Below are 2,490 nucleotides of genomic sequence, written 5' to 3'. Positions count from 1 at the left end.
AGCCGGTCATTGACTCCCTCACTCATCCGTGCTGTGACTGAACCCCCACACCTGGAGAGACGTGCGCTGGCCACCCACACACACGACACGTCAAGCGTGAACGGTCGTGGCGGCACGTGGGGACAACGTAAAACTGTAAGGCAAGGCCCCCCCGCCGCACCGCAGATGACCCTCACCCCTTCACGTGAGACAGAGAAGCAGACGCAGAAGGGAACATACGGGGCGATTCCACACACGCCGAACGCAAAACCAAGCAAAACCAACACGTGGAGTTAGCATCAGGGTGTGGCTCCCAGGGAGCGGGGGGCAGTGAGCCCAAGAAGGTTCCAGGGAAGGGGCTGCCACGAGGTGCTGCGGCCCCGTCTCCTGATGCAGGAGCAGAGCACGCAGTCAGGACGGCAAGGAAGCCACGGCGTCCCCACAGGAAGCCACGGGCCGCGCACTCACAGTCTGCGCACGCTGGCTGATGGGCTCCCCACCGGGCCGGTAAGCGAACGTGTTCGGGTTAGAAGACAAAACCAGAAGATGCCGCTGAGCGGGGTTCGAGCGGTCCAAGCTGTTCTGAACTAGAAGCCGAGAGCGCTCTGCCCGCACGCTGGGCCTGAACCTCAGCACGGCCCATCCTGCTGACGGCCCACGGAGGTGCCAAGAGCGAGCCTCACTGCCCACAGCCTCAGTGCGTCCAGGAGGGGTGTCCTTGGGTGCTGGCTGCCTCTGCAATTAGAGGGCGGCAGGCAGATGGCGCACGGGGTGCAGGAAGCACCAGCGGCTCAGGCCACTGATGGGGACACCGATGGTACCCGCGTGATCGGCCTCAGACCAGATGCAGAGCCACCGGGCCTTGGGCGAGCGTTCTCATCCATTCTGCCGCCCGCTCCACAAAAACAAAACCACATTCCGAGCTCTGGATCACCGGCCTCGCCCAGCTGTCTGCAGGCTACCTGTGGTCGCCTGGGCCTCCTTCCGCCCAGCTGCACAGCCCGCAAGTTCTGTAAAGAAGGTCAGAGGAAATAACAGGGCAAGGACGGAAGAGGGTCTGTCCACACGGGGCCCGCATGCTGCCCGTCCGTGGCACCTCTCGACCGTCCGTCATAATCTAACTGCGCTTCCCTCGATGCGCGCAGATTGAGAGCTGGCTTAAAATAACTGCAGTAACAATGTTTAAAAGCTCGGATTCCTGATCAGCTCTGTACCCTCGGAGCCTGGCACACATAGTCAGAGCTCAGTAATTATTTCTTCAACGACTTCATACAGTGTTCTACAGTTTACAATCCTAAAAACAGCAACATACACGACATACGTACTTCTTACTCGGGATCTAACAGGCTAACGTTTACTAAGGGCTTATTATGTGCCAAGCACGGCTCTCAGCAAGACACGGGGATACGTGTCGATCCTTCCGCACGTAACTGTCACAACCCTAGGGGGCGGGCGTTCTCAATACCCCCGCTGTGCCGAAGGGACGATAGCAAAATGAGCTCCCTCACTGCCCACAAGCACGGTAAACTATCTCGTCTGAGCATTCTGTTACAGACTGAATGCTTGCATGCCCCCAAAATTCACGTGCCGAAACCTGACCCCCGAGATGTCGGCGTTAGGAGGTGGGGCCTTTCGAGGGGATTAGGTCATGAGAGGTGCCGTGATGAAGGGGGGCCCATGAGCGCCCTCACCCCTTCCCCCACGTGAGGACCCAGCGAGGAGACGCAGCCTTCCTGTGAAGCAGGAGAGGCCTCCCCAGACACTACACCTGCCACCTGATCGTGGACTTCCAGCCCCCACAAGTGGGAGCCACAAATGCGCGCTGCTCAGGAGCCCGGTCTGGGTTTGTGGCATTCTGTTAGAGCGGCCTTGAACGGACAGAAACCTCCCAACATCTCTGGATTTTCTCATCTTCCTGCTACGGACATGCATTTCTAAACAAACCCGGCTTCAGAATAGTGGTTTAAAAAGCACAAACAAAACAATACTGTGTCGGCAAGGAGGCAGAGTGAATGGAACCGTCACACATCACCCGCGGGGTTGTAAAATGATATTACCGTTTCGGAAAAGGGGCAGTTTTCTACATTTCTTTTAATGTTTATTTATTTTTGATGGAGAGACAGAACGCGAGACAGGGAGCGGCAGAGCAAGAGGGAGACCCAGAATCCGAAGCAGGCTCCAGGCTCCGAGCGGTCAGCACAGAGCCTGACGCGGGGCTCGAACCCACGAACCGTGAGATCTTGACCTGAGCCGAAGTCGGATGCTTAACTGACTGAGCCACCCAGGCGCCCCTGGAAGTTTTTAAATAGTTACAAATACACTGATGACCCAGCAATCCTATCCCTAGACACTTACCCAAATCACAGGAAAGCATGTGTCCACAAAAAACCTTGTACAGAAGTGTTCGTGGCAGCATTGTTCACAATAGCCACAAACTGAAAACAAACCAAATGCCCAGGAAAAATCAAATAGCAGGATATTCATCCAAAGGGAGAAACACGATTAAACAAG

Source organism: Prionailurus bengalensis, chromosome C2 (assembly GCF_016509475.1).
Source record: "Prionailurus bengalensis isolate Pbe53 chromosome C2, Fcat_Pben_1.1_paternal_pri, whole genome shotgun sequence".
In the NCBI taxonomy this organism is placed as follows: Eukaryota; Metazoa; Chordata; class Mammalia; order Carnivora; family Felidae; genus Prionailurus; species Prionailurus bengalensis.
Note: the sequence above shows the minus strand (reverse complement) of the source record.